This window comes from Amblyomma americanum, chromosome 1 (genome assembly GCF_052857255.1).
Source record: "Amblyomma americanum isolate KBUSLIRL-KWMA chromosome 1, ASM5285725v1, whole genome shotgun sequence".
In the NCBI taxonomy this organism is placed as follows: domain Eukaryota; kingdom Metazoa; phylum Arthropoda; class Arachnida; order Ixodida; family Ixodidae; genus Amblyomma; species Amblyomma americanum.
The window spans coordinates 3787815-3806770 of NC_135497.1; the positions used below are offsets into that span (position 1 = coordinate 3787815).

General features: G+C 42.9%; 1 long non-coding RNA gene across 1 annotated transcript; it reads right to left on the reverse strand.

The window, feature by feature from the left end:
- Positions 1 to 1128: 1128 nt before the first annotated feature.
- Positions 1129 to 14525, reverse strand: LOC144130174 (uncharacterized). The gene is made up of 7 exons (XR_013313990.1): positions 14210 to 14525; positions 10547 to 10653; positions 10239 to 10419; positions 7803 to 7918; positions 7416 to 7571; positions 3566 to 3673; positions 1129 to 1711 (listed from the first exon to the last, which is right to left on the reverse strand). It is a non-coding gene; the product is annotated as an uncharacterized LOC144130174 (long non-coding RNA).
- Between the last annotated feature and the right edge of the window lie 4431 nt (positions 14526 to 18956).

Here is an 18956-nt window from a genome sequence, read left to right on the forward strand (position 1 = left end):
ACGGTCTCCACTGGTTTCTTTGCTGACTTTGTATCTTAAGCCTTAAGATTCTGTCAAGCATTTTGACGCAAGGAATGGGGACAATATTCGGGCTGGTTTTTCTTGGATTTGAGGGTGAATCACATGATATTTAGCGAAACTGTTTTTTTTTTGTTCTCTGCAGGAACTCCGCTTTGGCTTCGGACCGCCTCCTTTTATCAGGGTGATCAGATGCTGAAAGAAGGTTAGCCATAGAATATTTGAGTTTTTAGGCTACGGTGCCAGCCACCCGCCATGGAGCCCAACTTGGGGACTGGACAGGAACTTGTAGGAGCGTCCTGCCCACGCCAGCTGTGCACCCCAACTATAACCCAATATGACGCAACTCAGGGTGGTTGGCCACACAAGGTTAACCCTCGCCGCCAGGAAAGAGGAAAAATAAGGAAGTGAGCAGAAGACAGGACAGTTGTAAAAAACGGGTAGCAAAGTGAAATATAGAGGGGAGGATAGGAAAAGGCGACGGCCGAATTCCCCCGGTCGGGTCAGGCCGGAGGTGCCGTCTACAGGAAGCTGGGGCCAAAGTGGTGTGTTGCCTCCGCCGAGGGGCCTTAAGCGTCCATACACTCGGCATCGGCTCAACCACCAGGAACCCTTTTCCCCGTACACGGCGATGCCACGCTCGGCTAGGCGCGGGTGCTCGGGTCCGTGGTGATGCACTGTTCACCATCATCCCCTTGCGGGGATGTCGCTGCGGATGCTCGGCAACCCGTGGTGTCGCCACTCACCAACGCCTGCAAACTGCAGACGCCCCCTGCGGGGAAGTAGCGAACAAGTAGTCAACCCGCTATGCCGAAGCGTACGCTCTGCCCCGTAGTAGCGCCACCGAAGTTGCCAAATGTTTCGTTGAAAACATCTTTCTTCGCTACGGTGCCCCCGAAGTTCTCATTAAGGACAAACGAATTGCGTTTACTGCCGAGCTCGCCCAAGCCATCGTGCAGTATAGCGAAACAGGCCACAGAAAGACGGCTGCCTATCATAAGAAACTAATGGGCTAACGAAACGTCTAAACAAAACGATCGCCGACATACTCGAACACAGGACTTGGGACGCCATCCTTCATTACGTCGTCTTCACCTGCAACACCACCGTGCTAGGGACCACACAGATGAAGCCGCTTACACTGTAAAAAAAAATGCTCCGCAGTACAGAGAAACCCGCTGGTAATGCGTTGCCGGAGGGTTTTCCGCAACATGAGGTACGGACTGAATGTCAGAAACAGAGACTCCGTATGACGACTGTCACATTCTTGGTAACGGAAAGTTACGCCATGCTATGCACGAGACCGAAATCGTTTTTTCACAACGAATGCTTATGTTTTGTTCTTATTGGAGTTTCCGCAATGTGTATGCATACGTCCTCCGTTCACTCGGAAGTCATTTCATCTAGAGCGGAAATTATCTGTATTGTAATTATGTACTTTCTGTAGTACATGAACATGCGTCTTCGTATAGCTTCTGCCCGCAATGTTCACTGCAGATATAGCCGTCCAGGTGCCGAAGAAATAAGTATTATGTACAAGGCTTTCCTTTACGCATATTATGTATTGCATACGTACAAAGAATGCAGCTTAGAATGAAAGAGTGGTAAGTGTTTGGGTGAGTACAAGTACATACGTTTTATTTTCATGGCAAACTACACACATTGTACATCTGCACATTGCTGTCGGATCCATCTGAAAAGCATAAAAAAAATCCTCATTTAGTGGTCACACAACACCAAATATAAATTTCACAAATACATTTCAACCATCCGCTATTGAACAATCGGCTTTCGTAGAAGCTTTCAAAAACCATTCACCGAGAACCAACCCGTTATAATTTATTGCCCAAAATTCATTTCTCATAACAGTGAACAGTAAAAACCACAGGTCCAGAAAGAAGCAGACAAAATGCGCTTTCCCGGGCGGCACTGTGCGCATGAATGTCTTTACAGTTGCTTATCATTTTGTGCAAATAGAAAGTAGCTCAGGATGGGGGCCAGATGCAATTCAATGCAGGAGCCTTTCTGTACATAGTACTAAATGCACAACTTAGCGAGCAAGGAACATTGGTAACATCTGAAAAAGGTGGGAGACGCTGGCCGAATTTATCGTCCATCCAATTTGTTATAGGCAAGACAAGACGAAGCGAAAGTCCCGCACTCGTTTATATCCAGTTCCCGGGCATGCCCGTTGCGGCAGATTATGACGCTTTTTATTATGACACAAACTTGGAATACGGCCCCAGGAAGCACACTTCCCCGAAACCGCATGTTTTCACTCATAGCTTCCATTATCTCAGCATGTGCAAGAAAATGTATTAATATCTGATGTCAGTGAAAATGCAGTCACACGTACCGGAAGCAGCTCACTAAGGCATTCCAATATCTCTGCAGTGTGCCTCACAAGGAACGGATGCTCAAGTTTCAAAAAAGGACTCTTGGCAGAAATTTAACCAAAGGCCGTTGCCATGTGAACCTTTTCAAAATGATGACCCAGAAAGACGAAGTGTCCTCATGTGTCTGATGCAAAAGAAGGATGAAGGCATGAGTCTTTCTGCTTTTTGAACAGCTGTGATAGGTTTTTTACTGGCACTGCTTGGTGCAGCTTCAGTCTCCTTGACATTTTGTGAAATAATTATATATCTGCAAAAGATCTCGCTAGCAAACATTTTGGCACTAATGGAGAAGCAAAAAGACCCATGTCCTAGGCCTTTTTTTTGTGACACTAAAGGAAGGCTTGCCTTTTAGAGTCATTGATTACGAAGAGGTCCATGTGGCAACAAACTTTGAGAGAATTCCTTCAAGGGCTCTTTGTTCTCATGAGGTGCCCTGTAGATATATCACAACACCTCAGTGAGCTGTTACCAGCCCTGTGAGTTCACTGTCACTTGACATCAAGGGTATGTACTTTTCCTCGCCACATGCAGCAATGATGTATATGTCAAGAGAAAGCATAAAAGATTTCTAAGTGCAATTCCAGATTGCTTGCGGAGGAAAGCACAAGAGTGGCCATGCTCAGCTGTTACCTTTGCTTCTTGCTCGAGTTCTACAGTGAGTACTACGTAATGACAGGTGTCTGCATCAACTCATATTTAACACCCGTCCTGTGCGACCTCCATCTTGCACTACATGACAGGCAACTTTATAACACCCTTCATGCAAAGAGTGTCATCAGGGTCGGTGTGTTCTGTCACTTTCCTGGTCCTGTGGTTTGTGCTGTGTTTTCTACTCTTAAATTATTTACTGCCTTCATTCTCCACTCCATGAAGCCTGAATGTGCTACACTCGGCTGCTCCACGCGTCGTGGAGCAGCCCCGTGGCCATTTTTTTTTTATACGTCGGAGGCACTCAGCTCGAAAGCCATGCTTACTATATTCAGCAGACAAGGGTACATGTGAGACACATCATTAATAACTAATTCTCACAGTGGTATCTGGTGCAAGAATATCTAAATACTACTCAATTTTCGCTTAAGTTTTCAGCTACACTCTTAGATTAAAAATATAATTTGGCAACATTAGCAGAAGCACAGCACCAAGGTACTCACCAGTTACCTGAAGCACTGTACGCAAGTTCTCGTGCCATCATGAATACAGCACACTGTCCACGTCTTCATAATGCCATGTCACTCCAGCACTTCAGTAGCAAAATTTTCCTTTAAAGAAAAGTAGTTTTGTTTATGTTAGACTGGTCATATTTAATTTTCCTATATACTATGTACTTCTCATTGAACTGCCCCAGACTAAAAAATACCAATGATCACGCTTTGAATTATGTCATATGTGATCACCAAATTATGTGATCACCATTATGTGATCACCAATATGTTCTTAGAAATTCTGATTGAAATAAATCTGACAAAATATTATTTCAGAAAATGTGGCACAAGGAAGAAGGACGCTAGCTAGATAACCTGGACGAATGTTTTCAGTTGCATGCAGCCACCGGCACCATTGCACACAAAATGTACAATAATGTGGGTTTTACCTTTCCGAATAGAATTTAATGCTGCAAACATTTAAGTAAAAAAATTTCAACCTTCCATTCCGCATAAAGGAAAGAAAATTCCTCTCGTTTAATCACAAGCCTCTGCAAGTACACAATTCAGTGAATCTACTCTACAAGTACTTGAATCTATCAGCACGAGACAGGGACGAGAAAAGAAACAAAACAGGCACTGACTCGCAACTGAAGTTTATTGAAGTGAACAGAGAGTATACAGAAAAGCCACACGCCACAAACTACACAATTACACATAAGCTACATCACAACATAAGTAAAAGTTTGCCCTTTACATTCCTCTCATCTAGACAGTCCAACCCGCTGCATGTTAATGCTATGGGCAGCACACTCACACATTCGTCACCGAGTCATAGGATGTGTCTAGCCTCGATAATTTTCTGGTTAATCTGCTGTGAACGTAGTGCCAAAATGCGTGTTGCCGAAAGGAATGGCTAGCAGCCTTCACATCGCTTGTAATATGCAGATAAGTTACAACCCCTACCAATATCCAAATACCTCTCATGCTCCTGTAGTCTTACATTGATACACATTCCAGTTTCACCAACATAAACCCAACCACATGATAATGGTATGCAATGCATGCAATGGTTGCAAGGCACATATATGTTGCCACGCTTCACTCGACACATGTGCTTTTCCCTAACGAAATTCACAAAGTTATTAACAATTTTACAGATTGTAGACAACTTATTAGGCGCCGAACACACCATTTTTACGTCATACCTTCTGGCCACAGTTTTCAAATTTTGCAACAATTTATGTATGTACAGTAACACAGTCAGTCTTTTGGCATCTCACTGGCTGGCCCCAGCCTGATCATGCCAGTCCCTGCGAAGGGGTTTCAGCTTTTAACATGCTAAAGGGAAGAATGGCACAGCATCAAGTAACGAGGAAAGCAGGACAGCACACCCACGCACAAGTGCCAACCCTGGAGCAGATACAAAATCCAAGAGCGCGTGCTTGACATTCAGCGTTGACAGTCAAGGAAACGAAGAAACACGGATTTGAACGCTAAAGATTGAACGAGCCCAATCCTTGGCTGCCAACGCTGAATGCCAAGTACACGCTCTTAGATTCTGCATCCGCTCCAAAGATGGCACTTGTGCGTGGGTGTGCTCTCCTCTTGTCCTCGTTACTTGATGCTGCGCCATCCTTATCTTTAGCATGTCAGACGAACTTGCCCAATCTTATATGCTCAGCTTTAACAATTTATCGCACTTTTCTGCAATAGCATGGTTGGGAAATCATGCTTTCATTAGCCTTAAAATCTTCTCTTGGAAACCAGTTGTCACGCTGTAAAAGCATGGCTTCACCAATACCGAGCCTAGACTTGACGACGCAATGCTATCTTTCACTAGCTTAGAATCGTTCGACCAACAGTCAAGTAGCTGCTTAACACTCCTGGGTGAATATCGCTAGCACACATGGCGTGTGCAGAACATCAAGGTAAGGTTCAGAAACCGCTCTTTTTGTTGGGACATTTTCTCCAAGGTAAACTTAAGACAAAGGCCTTGCTCCTTAAACAAGTTCACAATATGTACAGGTCCCACACTATCACAACCTTTGTAAAAGACCAGAAAATCATAGACGTAGCGAAAGATTTCCCCCAGCCCATGCAATTTCTTGGCAATCATTCCTTCCACCCTGCTTAAGAGAATATTGCTTAGCACAGGGGCAACCTTCGAATCGATAGATTTAGCAGACTTTTGAACATATGCCGCACTGCCATACTCCACAAACATGCCCTTCACTTCAAATAAAAGGAGGCAAGTGCCAAAAAAGACTTATGTTACACACCCATTCCTAAACACGAGCTCATCGTTGTGCTCCGATATACACATTCATAAGCTTTTCACAAGATTTTCATACGGGATAGAATAAAATAGTTCTACATCGACACTAATCACAAGACAATCCGCTGGATTGTCATTCTTAAGATACTCAACCACACTGCGAATTGAGTACAAGAAATGGATCTTCAAGATGCGAAGTAGACGGATGCTTTTGCAAATAACCAGAGATAATTTTGCATGAATCCTTTTCTGAAATTTATCTGAAGAGCATGTTATTGAATAGCATTTATTTGATGAGCATGTTTGTAGAGTAGCACAGTGCGGTATGTGTTCTAAAGTCTCGAATATGTAGTGGTTCAAAGGTTGGCCTTGTGCTAAGCAATATTTTCTTGAGTAGGGTGGATAGAATTGTCCAGAATGTGCATGGGCTGGGGGAAAAATCTTTTGCTATGTCGATGATTTTCTGGTCTTTTATAAAGGTTGTGATAGTTCGGGACCTGTACATCTTCTCAAGTTGTTTAAGGAGCAAGGCCTTTATCTCAGGTTTACCTTGGAGCAAATGACCCAAGAAAAAGAGCTGTGGTTTCTGGACCTTACCTTGATGTTCAGCACACTTCATGTGTGCTGGCGAGTGTTAAGCTGCTACCTGGCTACATGTCGACCATTCCAAGCCAGTGAAAGATAGCATTGCACTTTCTAGCGCGGGCTCAGAATTGATGAAATTATGCTTTCACAGCATGACAACTAGTTTCCAAGAGCAGATTTTAAGGTTAACGAACGCAGGATTTCCAAACCTTGTTACTGCAAGAGCATATGATAAATTGTTAAAGAAGCTGAGACAGTTTTGCGGTGACCGGCACAATCAGGCTGGGGCCAGCCAGCGAGATGCCAAAAGACCAGTTGTGTTACCGTATGTACATAAATTGTCGCACAATTTGAAAAATGTGGCCAGAAGGTATGATGTAAAAGTGGCTTTCTCGGCCCCTAATACGTTGTCTAAAGCATGTAAAATTTTAAGAATAATTCTGTGAATGTGGCTCGAGAAAAGTACACGTGTAGAGTAAAATGTATATGTACCTTGTAAAATGAATGTGGTATCAAATATTATCTTGTAGTCTGGTTTACGTAGGTGCAACTGGAAGGTGTATAAATGTAAGACTACAGGAACACAAGAGGGTAGGGGCTTGGCTAGGTGGTTGGGGTAACTCTGCTGTACACTGCACGGGATGTGAAGTCTGCTACCCTTTCCTTTTGGCAACACGCATTTTGGCAGTAAATTCAGAGAGATTAAATGGGAGATTATCGAGGCTAGACACATCTTATGACTCCGTGAAGAATGTGTGTTTTGTCTATCGTGTTAACACACAATGAGTTGGACTACCTCGATCAGGGAAATGTTGAGGGCGATTTTTGACTCATGTTGTCCTGTATGCTTATCTGTAACTACATGGTTTATGGTATTGCTTGGCTTTTTATATATTCCCTGTTCACGCCAATAAACTTTAGTCGCGAGTCAGCACCTGTCTTGTCTCCTTTCTCATCCCTGTCTTTCACGCTGGTGGATTCACCGCAATGGCTCACCTCTGCAGAAATCCAAGGCATGACATTTTCCTCTTCACACTCGTGGTTCAGCGCATAATACGGCAAAGGCTTTTCAATTCCAAGGAAAGTTCATGGCTCCATTGAACACTGCCTCCTGCTTACAAGACACAGAGCAGCAATCATTGTAGATTCTACCTGTGACACAAAGAGCAAAGTTTTAGTTTGAGTTGACTAAACTAGGAAAGCAGCACAATATATCTATAGCCAAATAACTGAACTGAAAGAAATAGAGGGTAGTGTAATACTGAACACACTGATATATTGCAAGTGAGATATATTGCAATATCCAACACTGCTACCACTGCCTTAGCCAACTACTTCATAAATAACAATAAATGCAGTATCACAAAAATACTGATAACGTACTATTAGTGTTAATAGTAGCAGTGCAGGTTCCATGAACAAAAAGGGCCCAGTGCTGACTGTCGTTCCCACAGCAGCCTTGTGACCAATGGCCGGTGTATAGGAAAGAGGAGGAATGACTGAAAAGAGAAAGAGCCAGGGGGAAGGAAAATAGGTATAGAAGGGCTTAGGATATCATAGGCAAATAAGGTTGTTTAGACAGTGAGCACAAAATAAACATTACCACACAAGTAAAGACATACAAGACCAAACATATATATCATTGTGCAGAGTGGCAAACTTGATGCCATTTAGCCCAAAATGTTTTCAATAAAGTGATTATAATTATTAATAGAACAACTGACCGAGTGAAACCATAACAGGGATGAACAAGGAAGTTGTTAATATTCTGGCAGAAATTAAAAGAAGAAAATGGATCTGGCCAGGGCATACAATGCAGAGAATGAATCACCAATGGTATCTTAGGGCAACAGAATGAATTTGATGGATTTTAATGGCACAAGGGCATCTGTGGCCAAAGAGTGCCTTAGCACAAGTTAATTTCGTCTACTCAAGGTGAAATCAGAGACCCATTTCCCAAGCGTTTCATTCCAGATAAGCTGAGCACCACACCAGGAAACAGCTTGTGCATTGTATCGCAACAAAATGAATTTCAACCTAAGGAAAATACAGCAGGAGATAGCTGATTATAAGCTCACTAGATAAGATTAGGTGATTTCTGATAGTGTGGCATGTAGCTGGTGCAAGACACAGATAATTAAACTGGAAAAGGCCATTGTCCTGAGGTGAATGTAAACTAAGCAATGAGGATAATGAAATTCGCTACACTAGAGGTGTTAAGAATCAGCTCAAGTTCCATGCTTCAAGATGATGCAAGTTCGCTCAGTGAAAAAAAATCATAAGTTCACCCAAGAATTGGTATCTTGGCGGTATCAGGCTGCAGGTGCAGATGAATTAATCCTGCCTCAAAGAAGAGCTACATAGAGCACAAAACATTTTAGGCCAGTCCTACACTGACAGCTGTTAATAACTATTCTAAAACTGTTTTTCATTGCACAAACAATAATACCGAGTTTGTGTTGGTCATGTGATTATGTTACTGAGGCTCTCCTAAAAATTCTAGCCAGAGCTAAAATACAAGCTGTCTCAACTAAGTTTTTATATCAGCAATGAGAACATAAACACATGCAGATTATTCAAGTAGAAGTTTTATTCTTCATAACGTGCCCTACAAATTTTAAATTATACTGAAAAGTAATAGAGTGGAGTGCTTGTGCCAAAAATACTAAACCTCAACAACAAAGAGAACACAAGATAAAGGCAACAACATATTGCCCAGAATTTAAATGTTTGACAGAACAAATATGAAAAGAAAACCTCTCCACAACTGGAACAAAACAGCGTGATACCGAGCACACATTTGAAAATTGTTTCATCCAAATCCCCAGTCTGGTGCTCCAGCACTCTTCAGCCAGCATGTCATGAAATGTACCATAGTTCTGGTAGCTGTAAAGAGTATACAGCTGATCCGGCATTTTGATATGTGAACAGTAACCCTCAATGACCACCAGGCTGAATACTTTCAAGAGGCTGTTCTAGTAACAAGACTGCAGTGAAACACTTAGCAAGTTATGCTGGCGTAATAATGCAAACCGTTAATCTGAGAGTTCGCTACCACGCAACTCTGTAATAACTCCTAAAGTGTTGCAATCGAATGAAAAAAAGGACTGCCTATCAAATAAACAAAAGTCAAGAGGCTGCAATGCAAGGCCACGACAGAAGTGCTGCAATACAGCAATAGCGATACAATGTACACTTTAAGCAACACAATGAAACATGATCTTTTATCCTTAATTATCAGAATTTAAATATTAGTTTTCCTTGCTCTCTTGCAAAATTAAGTTTAGATCGTGAAAGCGCTCAAAAAGACAAGTATACAGAAAGAGATTTCCACACAGTGCGCTTACTTCCAGTGTCTTTTTGAGCACATCCACTATCTAAACATGGTAACCCAACTAGTCTAAGCGCTGTCGTTATTCCAAAATTAAGCCTTTCAAAAAGTGGGAGCCCCTTTCCTCATACGAGGTAAACCATAACTAATCCAACACTTTTTTCATGATATGTTTTCTCTGAGAATAAACACTGTTTGAAGATTTTGCAATAGTACTTGTCTTTTCGATTCTACGAATGTATCATGCAAGTGTTCAATGAAATGACCATCTGCCTATCTTGATCATTGCTCAAAATCAGGGTATAATGCACCATGAAGGGCAGGCTCTGCTTGATTTTTATGTTTTCCTAACGAAGCCTGTACGTGCAACCCTTCTGCTGGCTTGTATGCAGCAGGTTTGTCTAGCTAGGTGAACTGTGGTTTTGCTATAAAGATGAAATGGTGCTTTGGAAGTGAATGGCTTTCTAAAATGCATTTAACATACATACCGGGGCTTTAACAGCACCTGGTGTAAGCAACATCAGTGGGGGGACCGCAAGAGTGGCCTAGTGGTCCGAGCATCTGCCTCGCAAGCAGGAGGTGCGGAGTTCGATCCCCAGTGCCACCGGGTAACCAGCGGTGATACAATGGGTCATTTCAATGGCCAGTTTAAAACTTGAAATAACCATGCTGCAATATATACAAAAAATGATTTGTGTGCTCTCTTACATGACATAGTTAATCATATCATAGTGTTGGTAGTACACAAAATGCATGTGTGGAACATATACATGCACTGTTTTTGTTCACATCTTACCTGCTATGTGCTGTTATGGCATGTTATGTGCTGGGAAAGCAACAGGGAGTGAGCAATGTTGTGTTGCAGCCTTTCTTCTGGTGGAATTTGAATCATGTGAGGTGCAGCTGAAAGAAATTGTTTCATACATAAGTATATTTAATGTAACACAACAAAAAGTGCACAGTCCCATCATGAGTTGTGGTTTAAACTAACAGCGAGCTTTTTACTACTCTATTTATCATATGATGCAAGTTAGTGATGCTGGAGGCACAAAACTAAATACTGTGAGGTAACAAGAGCTAATATGGACAATCATGCCTTTAAGAGATATTGTCAATATATATTTTCCTGAATGAACTAAAGTTATCCTTAGAAGCATTCAGAGGAAGATAATTTTGCTAGGCCTTTAGAATAGGCCTTTTATGAACCAGTTGCAAATGAAAAGAATAACTTTAAGACCATGCTATGCATGCTCTAACGCCAAAGTAGTTGCATACAAGCAGTATACTATGCCCCTAGTTTTATGGTGGGCCTGTACTGCACAATTTTCATGCAAGGTAGTGGAAAGTATGTGCCATGAAACAGACCTCTGCTTGCTGAAACTGGCAAATAAGTACTGGGGTTTTAAGGCAGGAAAGAAGTTACATAGTTCCTGCTGCAGGTTTTGAACTTCAAGTTAGTTATTTGAAAAATATCAATCCCTGAACTGCAATGATTGAAGTTTTCAGCAAATAACATTTCCATTGTAACAGTGGAAACGCTCTTTTATTTGAGGGACGACTTTTCAAAAGCCTGCGTTGCATGGTGGCTGTCAAGTAGCCCTGATAAAGAGAAACCAGTCACGACACACAACCAAGCCCCCGTAGCACATTTTCAACTATACCCTCATGATATAGCTTTAAAGTAAGTGTTAAGCAATACAAATACAAACCCCTTGATTTCCTTCATGATTTATCACTGGTGTATACATACAAAGATAACCGTACAAAATGTGGAGTGCATGGTACAGAGAGAGTAGGCAGATGGTTTCTTGACACTCAAAAAGTGAACAAGGGAAGGAAAAATCTCAGGGTGCTTGCCGTTTCGACAAGACAACTTGTTTTCGTCTGGGGTCAACATATACAGAGGAAACTTAGAATCAAGTACAGGGCTGTCCACTCTTAGTGCGAACACGCGAGCACATGGCTGTGCTCTTTGGGCCACTGTGTCTGGCATTGCCACACATCGAAGTGTAACATGACACGAAGCACCACATCCAGGTGCATCTCCTCTTGCGCCATTTTGCAGCGATGAGTGGCTGCGCCGCACACAGTGGACCTCTAAAGAGTGCGGCCATGCGCTCACATGTTTGCACTAAATGTGGCCAGCTCTGTACATTCCGGAATTGGCATAATTATTTGAAAAGGCCTTGCACATGGTCAAAGGTTTCCCAACCCATAAATTCCCCCTCCTTTCCTGCTTTCTTTAATTTATCGTTAAACTTTAACCTTACGCCCTGCACCTCCTGACATCACTTCTCGGAACCTTGGCTGCCATACTCCTCCCCCTCCCCTTCTTTTTGCCTTTTCTCCGAACCTGCCCTCATTTTCTCTTTTTCCTTCAAATTATTTTGCCCCCCCCCCCCCCCTGGTATTTTATTCTGCCATGCTGCTTAATTCCTTTATCTTAGTTTTTCAAGAAAAGGCAGCCAGCCATACCAAGCCACCTGTTGCGGCTGAACATAAAGCCATTCAAGCCCACTATCCACACTCCATACCCCGAGATTCGTTTCTACTGAATTGGGCTTTTTTGTTTTCACAGTTTTGCAGGTCAACCGGTTAATCTTCTTTAGCAGCTATCATGCCTGGTCAAGGTTCACGCTCCCCATCGTAACGCCCTTCCCATATCGCACCCTCGTCCCACACAACAGGCCTTTCGCCTCGAAGTGAAAACCTTATTTAAACCCCACCAATGATGAACACTTTGCCAGACAAAGACAAGTCCTCTTGTCGAAACGTCGGCAAGCACCCTGAGGCTTTTCCCTTCCTTATTCAGTTTGTGATATACCAGGGACAGGTGTTCAAGCAGCCATACCACACTAATACCCCTGTCACACGGGCACCGCAAAGGCCTTTGAGAATCATATCCAAAGGCGTAAGGAGTGCAGCTACCCGGTACAAATGTTGCGCCTTTGTCGCTAAGGGCCTTGGAGGCGAAGGCGCTCAACCGAGACCTTCGGAGCCCAAAGACGCGGCATTCGAGAAGCTGTGATCGCAGTACCATCCAAAGTCAAAAAGTAAAAGCAATAAAAAAAATAGATAAGCTAATAATGTTTGAAAAATTTTTTTCAAATACGAAAGGTGTGTCTGGCTTTGGTTTTTGTACGGGTGTTTATGTTTTATGTTCAAATTTCAAGACAGTGAAAGTGTTGCGGCAACACCGAGCGCCCATGGTGGCCAAGGCAATACACGTACAAAACCTGCTCCTGCTGATGAGAGTAGCTGTTGCAGTACTTTTAAGGAAGCAATCAGAATAAAAAAATTGTCAAAGCTCAACGAATGAACAGAATACATACACCACTTTAATTTTAGAACACTCACTTCAGCCACCTCGAGTATAGCAGCGGGTGCTAAGCCTGAACGACTTTCACCTTTGGGCTGCACCGTGTAGCTGCATCGCTGCTCCTTTAAGCTTTCGCTCCTTTGGTGAAAAATGGTGCCTTTGCTGGAAAGGCCTTCGAGGAATGCCATGTGACAGGGGTATCAAGCGCATTTTTTACTGACGCAAAAGACTCAGTGCCTTTAGTTCTGACAACATTCTGAATCATGCTTTGGTGGCTTAGCATATCAAAATACTGGACATGACAAAATCAGCTAATTAGTGAGGGCTATTATTTGCTATAGGTAAAATTATAACATTCTCCTAAAATAATGAAAAGAAACCACCAGCACTGACATCAATGTACAATTTGGCTGTAACATACTGACATGACAATATAGTTACACGTAAATTCCCTTTTTGCACTTCAAAACTGCATGCATTATTTCTAGAAAGTGCGAGAACAGAAGCTCATACATAGTGCCAAAGAAAAGAGTGCATAATAGTACCACTTATGAGGTGTTTATCGGCAACTGCAATGAGCAAGGCTATGTTAATGGCAATCCAGAGTTATTATGTGTCTTATGAGCGCATGCACTTGGGAGGTGATAGCAGCTGTGGACGCAGCTGTCCATCGCAGTTTTGAGTCTGTCGAGATAACACATGGGGTAAGGTATTCCCTGTTTTGCTGCCGAAGGCAAAACCGTCAGCGAGTGGAGTTGCCTTGCTATTCACTGTCAATATCTACTGCTCAAAGTAAAGGAAACTAGGGCGTAAAACATACAGCATTTCATATTATGCTTTGGCCAAATGCAGTGAGAATGAAACAGACTAGAGACTTGTCTTATGATGTTTGCACTCTTTACTTTGCACCAGAGGAAAATAAATTTATGTACAGTTGACCTACTGCTTGCCACAGTCCTAGAAGAAATGAATCCAGGTCTCAGAAATTCTACCGAGAGAATACTGATGCTGCATGTGCATTTCCCTGAACTGTTCTGAAATATGCAGAAGTTACCAATTTTTTTACTACCTGATTACATACTGTAATCTTTGCAAGGAATATGAGGTTAACGGACTGGGAAAAAATGTCAGGAATGGTACCTTTGGTACAGGGCACTTGGACAAACAAATGACCCACTGGGCGTCCCCAGGAGCTCTGCTACCAGGCACCCCTAGCAACAGTAGTCAATTTTCCAGATCCAAAGGAGCCATGCGAATGATTGCCGAAAAGCCAAGTTTAAGGACAGCAGATGCATGAACACAAAACAGTTTTCCAACTTTGTTTCAGTGTGATAAATGGTTTCAAATCTCTAGACTATATCTGGTAGTACACAAATTATCAGAACACCATCTCCCGCTCAGAATCGTCTCAAAACACATTCGACACGCAGTACCAACATGGACAGTTCGTGCTTAATTGAATCCAAAAGTTTACGCTGATCGACCATTATTACTCTAAATAGAGACAGAAAGCGCATGCACGTTGTACTGATGTTATCGTGAACATAACATGCGACGAGACGCAGGGTTACAATACAAACAAAAAACCGCTTTCAAAATTTGAGAACAAAAGGCTCACCTTCTCACAAGTTCGCCAAACCGGAGACGTTGCCGAGTGGCAGCCGCCAAAGTCACTCGCAATGCACAGAAACAATAAAAATGCAGTGCCACTGACTTTCCTTGAGCAATTCCAGTCGATTAAACTTCCAACTGTTCGCACCGACTACCTCTGCAAGCATGTCTAAAAGTTAGCGGCGCAGGCCACGCCATTTGCAATTTACGGAGCTACACGGGAAATTCATAGCGCCATTCGCGTATTCGCGCTCAAGCTCACGTCGCTGATGTTGCAAAGGCGCACAACGGCAAAAACATATAAGATGTATTTAATTTTCGTTAGCTTTTTTAGTTGACAACCTGAATCATTTGATATATTGTTTTTTCTTTTCGTTGCATGAACGTTATTACCACCAGCGGCAGCGCAGCTTGGCCATGGCTAGCCATGGCGAAGTCGAAGCGCTAGCCGAGCCCGCAGTCGGAAACATGTGCGCAGTTAGCGCAGTGTGGAGTTGAATGCACAGGCGCTATGGAATGGGTTTTTGTTCTTCCGTGTTCGCTGCGTGCGTCCTGCGCGTTGTGTGTCTTTAGTACGTGTGTGTGTATGTGTGTGGCCGGAACGCTGCAATGGAGTGTACATACAACAGCTCGCTGTCCCGTGCGGCATCGGTGCGTAGTAAAACGATCATGCAGAATGTGCGTTACAATGCCAGTGGCCCTGCACGAAAGAGGAGACTTGAAGCCGACGGAAAAGCTGCTCTCCCTCGTGGGACTGCAAGAATCTGGCGAGTAACAGTCGACGCGCGTTTCGGTGGATGATTCCGTTTACCACGCCAAAAAATTCAGCACTGGCCAACAGCAATGATGAACTGCTGCTGCATCATCACCTGTGTGATGTTTGTGACAAGCTTGTTGGATGTGAACGTGGTCATGAATGGTATTCGCCGAGCAGTGGCCCTCAGGGCGTGGCACCAGTGGATACCTGAAGACGATTACTGTTTGCCCGCGCCCTGGCGCCTCGCATTCAACCGAATGCTTTGGCGTTAATTATTTATATCTGAATTTCACACGTAGTTGGACTCGCAAATATTACAGCGTACAAACGTACCGTCGGAAGAGCACCCTTTTTCATTTTTTTTAGGGAGGGAGTGGGGGAATTACCGTCTGCTCAAATTTAATGTCACTAATATTTTGAGCTTATTTTCTAAACAGGTGCCGTGGTGGCACTGTAAGCAATGCATTTACTGGGCAGAAGTTTATTTTATGTTGTGTTGGCACAAGGTTAATGATTGTCATTGTACTGTGGTGCCATGTTCAAACAAAACACATAATTGTACTCTCTTTGAAGAATGTCTAATGAGGTAATAAATTACTGAGCAGCGAGTATGCACTGTGGTAAATGCGACGAACGTTACTGAATTACTTCACACTTGTCATGTTCTGTTGTCGTTAGTGATTACGTATGCCTTGGTGTCTGCTGCTTTCCAGTGTAGGGGTCGAGAGGCATGTCGAGCTCCACTTAGCAGCTTTTTTTTCCTTCCACTCTCTACAAACCAACGTGGTAAAATAAACTCAACATAATGCGTGATTGCTCAGACCTAGATTAGACTACCATTTCACTTATTTACTCTCAGGGCCATTTGGCATCGAAGAGAGGAGAGCGACTAACATAAATACATGTGTAGGCAGATTAATTAAAATGATTATACACAGCAGACTTGAAGGCATTGGATGCAGTGGTGGACATGACGAAGGCAGAGAAGATGTGACAGCTGGAAACGTAGAAAAGTGGAGATCTGCGTGAGTTTGTACGCGACTTAAGGTGAACGCTAGCAAAAAATTAAGAAGGCGCAGAAGACTGAGGCCAGAGTTAAAACTGTAGTTTAACAGAGGAAAGCACCTCCCAGCAAGCCAAAATGTGCACATGCAAGCAGTTATGTGAACACAGAACATAGAAAATGAAACTCCTTTTTGGACAGAAGGAAAGCTAAGGCACATTGCTTATTGTGATGTTGCTTAAAAAGTTGGTGTCTAGTTGTTGCCCTTCATATCTGGTCCTTCCACACCCAGCAACTTAAATGCCATCAAAAAGGAGCATCTCCAATCACTCTAATTACATGGGAGATACACATCGCCAGATGTCAGAGGCTTGGCGTCTCATCTTGCAGACTAGCTAGTTTGGCAGATTTAAACTTTACCGCATGTAAGAGGCATGCGGTAGCCTTGAAGGGGAGTATTTCATAAGTGTTACAGCATATTGTACAGTCTGGCATGCTTCATTATTTACATCACAGTAATATGCTAGCACAGGCTGGAAAGTTTGTAAGTGAACAGAAAAAAACAATGTTCATGCCATATCTTAGCCACATTCTTAGTATTGTATAAAAAGTGCAAATAAGGAATTCCTCATTTCTTTGTCAGCTTTTTCTTTCTGTGCATTGATTTTTTGCAAGTTAGCAAGGTTCTACAGTCTTGTGTGCCTATCGGCTGGCCCCTTGTTTGTCAAAGGTACGGAGTACACAATGGGTCGTGTCAGTGCAAGCTAAGTAAACGATGGATAGAAAATTCGTGCTTTCAGAGTATTTCCAGAAAAAACTGCTGTTATTTCCTACTCAGGATGGGGGAACAGCATCGATAATGCACATCCTCCTTGTCACTGCAGCAATTATGGCTGCTCGCTGCTTTTTAGTGGCGTTTCATTTATCTGCAGGAAGAGCAGGCATGAATGGGCGGCAATAGGTACCTACTAAGTTAAACATTGCAATGAGCAATATTCTGTTGTGTCTGTGCTTTTGTTATCCATGAAGGAGTTGGGGTTTTGATTAATGGTTGTGTAGCAAAGATGTCACTGCTACATTGCACTGCATTCACAGATTTGTTTGCCAATGCTTTTGGTTTACTCGGTTGTTTATTTCCTTACCAAATGGCAGATGGAAATTCGGCTTTAACTTGTGCACTTTCATCATGTTTGCAATGTACTTTCAGCTGGTGTTCAGTTTCACTTTGAAGAAGTTGTCCAACCATTGTCTGTGTCTAAATGTTTTCTAACAGTTGACCTCATTACGCAGCATTTCTCACAGAAAGCAAATGTTGCAGTAACATTTTTATTAAATGTTACTCTATTATGTGGCTAGCAATGTAGCGAAAGATATTTTCATCAAGTCAGCTTTTAACATTATAGCAAATTAAGGCCTTTGTTATTTAACGTTGCTCACAATTTGTACCAATCACTCAACCTTGAAGCAACGTAATGCGTTATCACCCTTCCTCGGCTCTTCATTGTGTTAATCACATTAGACATGCTCACGGTCGTTCGCCCTGCTAGTTTGCGGACATTGTTGGCTAAGAGTAAACCAGACAAATAAAAAATCGGACGTCATGTGATGCCTATAGTCTGCGGGCCAGCAGTTCATCGTGTAAAAGTGGCGTCACATCATAAGCATCTTCTGTTTTTGCTGCCTCTAAGCAAGTTATTAGTGCGGTTGGTGCCACACATAGTCGATGGGGTCAACCGTCCTGTCGTGTTAAGTTTTCCTCCCTTAAATTGAATGTTTAGTATTTTTCCCTGCAACGACTACAGAGGAACACGGACGTTTCCTTCAATACTGGACTGAATATACGGTCATTCCCTACGTTTCATTGAAAGCAGAAGTGGTTGTGTATTTAAAACGTACATAGTCTACGTTATAGGTACGGAATTTTTTTACAGTGTAGTCTGGTTAACGGCGGGGACGGAATGACCACTCTCGATGCCATGCTCTCAAACGTCCCTCAGGAAAACCTAGAGGTGGACGCCTACCTCTAGTGTGCAGAAGCCCAACGGCTTGCCCGATTACGGAACAAAGACTAGCATCGTACCGACGCCAGGCACTACAAATTACAAAGACGCAACGCGGAATACAAGCCAGGAGACCGAGCCTGTGTTTGGATGCCCATTCGTTGCCGTACACTGAGTGAAAACGACTTTTGCGGCAATATCGACCCGTATACACGGTTCTTTGTGGCCTAACTGAACTATGAACTCGTTTTTGATGGAATGACAGCATCCCAGCGATGCCGCTCAAGACCAGAAGTTGTCCATTTCGCTCGTCTAAATGCATAGTATGCGCGCCAAATGACACTGTTTCAATTCGTGTATATTTTGTAGTGTTCATGTTTATTTATCGCAAGGTCACCTTGCTTGTCGTTTTGAAGCATGGGGTTTATACTTGTTTGAGAGGAGACTAATGCCGCAAAGTTTTCTACTGATTGTTCACTCAGGAAGCAGCCGCCGGCACGCGGCTTTATCATTTTT